Source organism: Prionailurus viverrinus, chromosome C1 (genome assembly GCF_022837055.1).
Source record: "Prionailurus viverrinus isolate Anna chromosome C1, UM_Priviv_1.0, whole genome shotgun sequence".
Taxonomy (NCBI): Eukaryota; Metazoa; Chordata; class Mammalia; order Carnivora; family Felidae; genus Prionailurus; species Prionailurus viverrinus.
In genome coordinates, this window is record NC_062568.1 from 63,408,841 (window position 1) to 63,417,432 (window position 8,592).

An 8,592-nucleotide genomic window follows, 5' to 3' on the forward strand; every position below is an offset into this window, starting at 1 on the left:
TGCCAAAGTGTATGAAAAATCCTACTGTGCTTTTGATCGGAATTGCATTGAATTTATAGATGCCCATGGCATTTTGACTATGTCTACATAATACTAATATAGGAGAATAACGAACTAGTACCTACCCTAGCCTTTAATGCTGAGCCACTAACAGCACGTATATATCACTTCCAAATCTAATGGGACTCTCAAGAGATGTGAACCTGTTTTGGAGGTACTTTAGAAAGAAGAGCAGGTGGTGTTTAAAAATGGAAAAGAATTCGGAGAGGATTCAATTTTAAAAACAGAAATAGGGAATGAGCAAAAAAATGTAACCATGGCAAGGAATGAAATGACATCTTATCAGTTATGTGGATGGGGGGAAGGGGGTATTGGGAGGAAATCACATGAGAATGCTAGTTGCAGTGTTTGACTCTTCCATGTCCTGAAATTGGAAACTTTTCGAGTATGTTTCAAAGTGGTAACCCTTTCCCGCAAATAACAAATAAATTAGTTTCAAAAACCACTGCCAGGTTCAACCTCCAGAATCTGCCAGTTTAAATAGTCTGTGCCAATGCATTCTTACACACCCCACTTCCCCCTGCCAGCTTCCTTGCTGATTGGATCCTGATGGATGGTAACACTCTATTCCACAGCGGCACTTTATAAATAACATAATGCTGTGATCTACAGAACAATGGCAATTCCTATTTATGCAGCTATTGGACTGACTGGAAACAAATGATTTCCCTAATAGCAGACCTTTAGATGGATATTGGGCTCTGGAGCCATCTCCAAAAAATGTATCAAGAAGGTATTAAAAAGCAAGATGTATATGTTTTTAGGAATGTGGACGTTTTAGGCACAAAACATATTTACTACTCAGATGCACTTATGCTACCATAAGTGAAAAAAAATAACTAACATTTATAACTAAATAAATAACATTTATAACAATAACAATTTATAACAATTTATTTATAACAATAAATAACATTTATAACTAAAAAAATAAATAACATAAGAAACATTGATACCATAGGAAATGTCAAGCACGCTGCATACATTTGTTAGATAAATATTACTGTGTGGCATTAAGGAATGTTACTATTTTGTGTCCCTAGTGTTTCTCTATGTTATTCTTTCTGAAGATTTATATATTTTTTCATAGACTTGCTTATTAAAAAAAAAAAAAAGAAAAAAAGATTCCATGAAAGGATTGATACTATCTAGGTAAGAAGTTTAAATTAATCCAAAATTTGACCAAAATACACAAATTACCAAAATTTCAAGATTGTCTATTTACAGGGATATGGGCACCACTCGACTTGATGGCATTAAACGTAAGTCAGGAATTTACATCAGCTGGTAAGGATTCTGTTTTAAGAATGTCAGGTGGCTAGCTAGATTAAAAAAAAAAAAGCAAGAATGAATTCCACAAGAACTTCAAAATGGTATTGTAAGAATTGGTAATTATTATGGCTGCAAAGGGTTACATTTCGTCAAATTCTTCCATTTTACCGAAGACAACCGAATACAAGTTCTTCTCTCATTCAAATATTACATGCAAGATCATTTTAATGTCATGGCGCATGCCTCCCTCTCCTGTCATGTGATAATGCCTCCTTCCTGCACACATGGAAGTTCTAAGCGACAGAGCCCTCAAAATGCTTTGACTCTGTCACACTGTTTTGCTTATAGGTCTTTGTTGCTTATAGGTCTTTGCACATGTTCCTTCAGCTTAAAATGCTCTCTCTTCCACCACCTGAACCACACTGATAACCTCCTACGTTTTCTTTGAGAAAAATAAGAATTTGCGACATTTGGTGCACGCTATTTGTCCAACGCTGTTCTAAACACATGGAACCACTTTGCTCATTAAACCCTCCTACTGGCCTGATAAAGTATGTAGTATTATCATCCCCATGTAACAGATGGGGAAACCGAGACCCTGAAATGTTAAATAACTGAAACAAGAACACAAGAAGCAGATTAAAAGTCAGGCAATGTATCTCCAGGGAATGATATTATAATCTCTGTATTATACTGGCAACACAGATTCAGGGTACACTTCATTTACTCTTAAAACTCTACTTCTACCTTTTTTCTGAGTACCCACAGCACCACTACAAACAACACTTTCCAAGGTGAATATTAATAGATTTTGCTTTGGGTCTCCTACTGTGAGATTCTTAGTGGCACTAAGTAGCATTACATAGAATTGAGAGTTTAGACCTGGACTTGGACAGACCAGAATTTGAATCGTAGGTCTGTCACTTACTCAAAATGTGACCTTGGCAAATTATTTACCTACTGGAACTCAGTTTTTCTAATCTGTAAAATGGGTATAATAACAGTTGCTTTGTCATAATGATACGTTAGGGGGATTAAATATGTTAAACACATAGTTGCTCAAAATAGATGAGCTGTTACGATAATTATTAGCTGTGTCTTCTAAATTTATCACCATCATAGTGGCAGATGAATATTTGTTGCATAAATAGGGCTTTGAGGGCACAAATGAGCCAGACGGTATTCTGAATTTACCAACTAGTGACACATTTATTTTGTGAACTCCAGAGCTTAACCTTCAATACGGAGAAGTCACCTTTCTTGAGGAATATGGGCTTTGATATCTTCAGTTTAGGGTCCTTCTTGGTAATGCATTTGTCATCATATCTCCGTTCACATATCAAGTCAGGCTACCTAGGATATTATTTAGGGCACAGAGAATAGATATGTTTTTTAATGCACCGGTGTTTTCTGAACTGAAGGAAGGATGGACATCGAGAGAATTGAGTCCTTTAAATAGCTTCCTGAAGCAGAGGGAAGAAGCTATTGTAGAGTGGTGATCTGAGCCACTGAGTTGCTACATGACCTTCAAGGTATTATTCTACTTTTGCCCTAGAAAAAAGGAAAACAAAACTACAAAACTCTTGGTTCCCTTCATCCATCACCCCTAGTGGGTCTGTGTGTGTGTCTGCATGTGCAGAGATATGGCCCACGCAGCATCTTTGTCAATAAGGTTTGGGAGAGCTGGCTTAGCACTACAGTGGGAGGTAGGAGTCATAGTTGTGAAGTTTCTGCCTTTAAAAATATGACCTTTAGAGGGTCGCCTGGGTGGCTCGGTCGGGTAAGCGTCCGACTTCGGCTCAGGTCATGATCTCACGGTCCGTGAGTTCGAGCCCCGCGTCGGGCTCTGTGCTGACAGCTCAGAGCCTGGAGCCTGCTTCGGATTCTGTGTCTCCCTCTCTCTCTGACCCTCCCCTGTTCATGCTGTGTCTCTCCCTGTCTCAAAAATAAATAAACGTTAAAAAAAATTAAAAAAAAATATGACCTTTAGTTATATAACTAGAACCTATGTAAACAAACAAACATGCGAGCGAGCAAGCCAAAAAGGAATGACCTCTTCTCAACAGAATGAAGTTGTTCCCAAGGAAACCCATTACAGCTCCAGTGTCAAAGCACAAGGACTCCCCAATATTCCCAGCATCAGTGTCCCGGGGTACTTACATGTTATGCTGAGTATGATGGTGCGATCCGATACCCAGATAAGTGAGACACAGCCGGTGGAATTTTCTGAGAGTACTGGGTGAGGTCCTGTTAGTTAAGGCAAGATTTCGTCAGACAATTTTACCACGTGAGGGAGAGACACTTATAAGTGTCCAACCGATCTTTTTCCACACATCAGTCAGAATAATATTTTAAAATGACAATACAGCCCATCACGCTTCTATTTGAACCCCTTCAATAGCTTTCCATTGTCCAATGCACTGTGAGAGTTATTGCTGTGACCTACAAGGTCCTCCATGATGCAGACACTGCTTCCCTTCAAAATGTCATCCACTCCTCTTCTCAGTATGTTCCCAGGCCCAGGGGCCTCTTTAAGTTCCTCGGTGCTCCTGGTTTCCCCACATTGGGGTTGCAGCACATGCTGTTCTCTCTACCCAGAACACTTTTCCTCCAGATGTGTGCATGAACGCTCTCTTGTCATCTTGAAGTTGTCCTTTGAAGTAGTGTCTGAGAGAGGGCTTCCCCACCATCTTCCCTAAAACCAAACGCCAAGAGGGACCTTAATCTACTTTGTGTCTCTGCACAGGCAGCACTCAGCTGACTGTCTAGAAGAGAGTGTGTGGGTAGGTCTCCCAGAGCACTTGTTGAATGAAGAATGAGTGAATGGAGGAGTCAGCAGCTCTCCTCTAGTCTCCTAGAGATCGATTAGACCACCCAGCCACACAAATTGGAGCCCCAAACCAGTAACTTCATATGTTCATGAGGATCTCTCAATTTAAGACTCACTTTTTTCTCCTTGCTATGGCAGAATAATGAGTGTCGGAAGCGTGGTAGAGAGATCAGCACTGTGTATTAAGTGCTATTGTACTACTGTGTGCTAAGTGCTATGAGGAGTACAGGTAGTATTTGGCTTTTTCTTAAAATAACTTTTTAACGTTTGTTTATTATTGAGAGACAGAGCATGAGCATGGGAGCGGCAGAGACAGGAGGAGACACAGAACCTGTAGCAGGCTCCAGGCTCTGAGCTGTTAGCACCGAGCCCGACATGGGGCTCAAACTCAGAAACCGCGAGATCCTGACCTGAGCCACGCTTAACTGACTGAGCCACCCAGCGCCCCTAGTTGGCTTTTTAAAATAGCACTTTGAAGGCAGTGATTCTAGGCTTTCTAATTTAACCTGTTCTGTATAGACAATGGGCTTTGTGTATATTTAGGTCTGCATGCCATTGCAAAAATCTAGAGTAGGGCTGGTAAATCTACCTGTCTGCTGTTCGCTCATTGATTAAGTCAGAAAGTGTTCTTTGATCTCCAGAAAGAATTGGGCACTGTGCCTAGTGTGCTGGCACTAGGGATGTTGCTTTGAATAAAAGAGACAAACTCCCGACTCTCACAAAGCCCTTATATACATGCAAGAAAGACAGCCACTAAGTAAGAACTGCAATGTCAGATTTGGAAAAGCATAATAATAGAAGGAGAGTGATGAGATGTAGACCCACTGGGGGTTGGGGCTGGCTTCCTGAAGCATGTGACATTTGACCTGAGGCCTAGAGGAATGGTGATGAGTTGCCCGCCACAGAGTTGGAAGAAGAGCGTTCCATTCAGACAGGGGTTAGAGTAGGACTCCAGGTAGCACAGAGCTGTGTGTGAGAGACTGAGGGAAACCAGTGTGGCCGGCCCGGTGAGGATGAGAGTGAGCGCAGGCCACAAAGACAGATCATAGAGGGTCTGATGGGCCGTGCAAAAGAGTTTGAATTTTATTCTAAGAAAAAGCAAGGGAATCGCTGGAGTGTCGTTAAGTGCAGGACTGACGGGATCCGATTTATACCTTTTAGAGTTATCGCTAGAAAAAGAAGGGGTTGCAAGAGGACTATGAGTAAAATAAAGGACTAAATGATCTTCGAGATCATTATTAGACGTACATTTCCGCGTAAGATAACACAACCCAACTCACCAAAAATGTGCTGCATAGCTTCCGTGTGCCAGGTGCTGGGCACAAATAAAAAGGTGATGTTGAAGGATTCCTTCAGCAACGTTCCTGGGTTTTTCCAGAGAGACACAACTCCATATTTTTCAAAATTGATTTCCTCATTCATTTTCAATTTCCTCTTCTTGATTAGCTAAATCGAAAGCAAATGTTTGGGGTCCTTTTAACCTGCTCACCTCAAACCCTCTTTCTCTTTTTGAACAGGTCTGTAATTTCCCAAGGTAGCGCGTGGCTGTGGCATGTAGTACTTATCCCAAAGAAGCAGGTTCTGCTGGGGGTTCATGCTTGAGTCCATTTTTCTTATCTTTCTCAAATGGCCGAAGTTAACTGATTTGAAAGGGCCTCATTTTAAATTACATTCATTCAGTGAAAACAGAAATTAACACTTAGAGACATCTATATGCTAATGATTGTAGCTCAGGGAATTCACTTCTAACCTTTTCAAAAGGCGCTGGTAAAGAGCCATTTCACTTGAAAGCAACTTAGTAAAACTGGTAGATTAATTAAATACCATAAAATTTCTTTAAAAATCTTTATTTCATTTATCATTTATGCCATTATTTTTTCTTTTTTATGTGGGCTACCTTGACTCGGATCGTGCCTTCTAGGACATATTATTTAGCAGATTATTTGACATGAATAATGCAAAATCCAGAGCGGTAATAAAATGCCATGAGTTTGGAAGAGAGTAAAAGAACAAAAGACAAACAAAGGAAATCTGTTTATCAAGGCCACTCTTAACTCATGTTGCAGCTTTGTGTAAATGTTTTTTAAAGTTCCTTTCCTCTGTCAGTGAAGCCCTGGTGAGGACACAAGCCCAGGCTTGGTGAATGAAGTCGAGGTGCAAATTCCCATTTACCTCTTCAGCCACATGCCTTTGTACAGTGAACAAACTGCGCAGCTGTACATGAAATCCTTCAGTGGTTCTAGGTCTCCTCTCTATCTTACTAATCTGTATTTACTTATCTCTACTTCTCTTCATTCACTATTTCATAGATCATTCAATTCTGTTATCAGGGAGAAGCAAGCTTTTCCCCAGTCTACCCATGCCCTGAAGTGTCAACTCTGCTAAGGATTTTAGAGTAGGATATATTTTGTTGAACTGTGTGAAGAAGAGATTGTAAACTTGAGCGAGGTAGCCCTTTAAGGGTATAGGTTAATTGAGTGAAAATAACTCGATGTTATTTTCACACCCAACATACCCCTCCTATCTTTTGTATAAGTAACAACTTTTTAGGGCATGGGGTTTTATAATCGACTTGCTTCTGAATCCTGGTTCCACCAAACATTTACTGGTTGTATAACTTTGAGTCTGTTACTTAACTACTCAAGCCCCAGTTTCCTCATCTGTGGAATGGGTACAGTAACACTTGCTGGGAGGGTTAAATGAGAAAATTCATGTAAAGTGCTTGGTAAAATGCAAGTGGAGGATAATGCTTAAGTGGTGAGGATAAATTAAAGAAAGAAACAATTGGAGGGGCATCTGGCTGGCTCAGTAGGTTGAGCTTCCAACTTTGGCCCAGGTCATGTTCTTGCGGTTCGTTGAGTTCGAGCCCCACATTAGGTTTGCTGCTGTCAGCACAGAGCCTGTTTCAGATCCTCTGTCCCCCTCTCTCTGCCCCTCCCCTGCTTACAGTATCTCAAAAATAAATAAAACACAAAAAAGGAAAGAAAATTAAAAATAAAAAAGAAATGAACAGTTGGAAAGATTGCTGCCTTCAGAAGCTGCATTTCCCAAATTAAGCTGAAATAAGGGATATCAGATACCTAAACTGGTGATATTACATGACCCTTACACTCAAGATTCTTCAGCCATGTTTCCTTCATACACTTCTTCTTGACTCATGTATTCAAAAGTGGCATTCTATAATCATTAAAGGGAATCATATCAATAAATTTGTCCATGGTAGATTTATTTTTATTACCTCTCCTTTTTAACAACTGTAAAATTAGATGCATTTTGAGATTTGTTTACACTCATAAAACCTTCATCACAATCAGAATAATAAGCATATCCATCAACCCCAAATTTTCCTTGTGCCCTTTTGTATTCCCTTCCATTACCCTCCCACCCTCTACCCCCACCAAACTTCCTCCCCATCCCCAACAGCCACTGATCTGCTGTTTGTCACTGCAGGTTAATTTGCATTTTCTAGGATCTTATATAAATGGAATCATACAATAGGTACTCTTTCTTTTTTGGTGTTGTTTTGATCTGGTTTCTTTCACTCAACATAAGTATTTTAAGTCTTATTTCAACAGAAGCATTTTGACCCCAATGAAGATATTTTTCTCCCCGGACAGCATCCACCTTATTGTATACATCAGTAATTTATTCTTTTTTCTTGCTGAGTAATATTCTTTTTTACAGATATAACACAAGTTTTTTTTTTAATTTTTTTCAACGTTTATTTATTTTTGGGACAGAGAGACAGAGCATGAACGGGCGAGGGGCAGAGAGAGAGGGAGACACAGAATCGGAAACAGGCTCCAGGCTCCGAGCCATCAGCCCAGAGCCTGACGAGGGGCTCGAACTCACGGACCGCGAGATCGTGACCTGGCTGAAGTCGGACGCTCAACCGACTGCGCCACCCAGGCGCCCCTAACACAAGTTTTTTAAATCAATTCACCTGTCGATGAACACTTGGATTGTTTCCAGTTTGGGCTATTACAAAGACCTTTGTTATGACCATTAAAAAATATAAGTCTTTGTACGGACATATGCTTTCATTTCTCTTGGGGGAAATATCGAGGAGCACAATGGCTAGATCTTATGGTAAAGGTATGTTCAACTTTTAAGCTAATTACCAAATTGTTTCCTTAGAGGTTGTGCCATTTCATATTATCTTTCTCAGTATATGAGAGTTCTAGTTGCTCTATATTTTTACTAGCACTGGGTATGGTCAATGTTTTTTCATTTCAGCCATTTAAAGAATGATATAGTGGTACCTCATTCTGATTTCAATTTCTCTAATGATTGTCATGTGCTTCTCTGACATCCTTAATAATCTCTTTGATGAAGTGGCGATGTAAATATTTTGCTCCCCTTTTTATATTGAACTGTTTTCTTGTTATTGAATCTTGAGGGTGATTTAGATATTTTGAAAGAAATCCTGT